The sequence below is a fragment of the Penaeus japonicus genome, unplaced genomic scaffold, assembly GCF_977035675.1.
Source record: "Penaeus japonicus unplaced genomic scaffold, GWHDUDI00000001_assembly GWHDUDI00000018, whole genome shotgun sequence".
Lineage (NCBI taxonomy): Eukaryota > Metazoa > Arthropoda > Malacostraca > Decapoda > Penaeidae > Penaeus > Penaeus japonicus.
The window spans coordinates 40,675,773-40,676,020 of record NW_028234420.1 but is presented as its reverse complement, the minus strand read 5'-3'; positions in this window follow the sequence as shown (position 1 = coordinate 40,676,020).

The window sequence follows — 248 nt, the reverse complement described above, 5'->3', positions numbered from 1 at the left end:
CGGATTAAGTCATTTTTTGCTTTTATTTTTAATGGGGGAGTCACGATCCTCATTATTATCATTATCAACATTGTTATTATTATCATCATTATTATTATCTTTATCACACTATCATTTTTATCATTATTGTTATTGTTATTATTGTTATCATTATCATTTTTATCAGCATTATCATCATTATTATTGCTAAAATCATCATAATTTTTATTACTTTCATTCATATTAGTTTTATCATCATTATCATTATA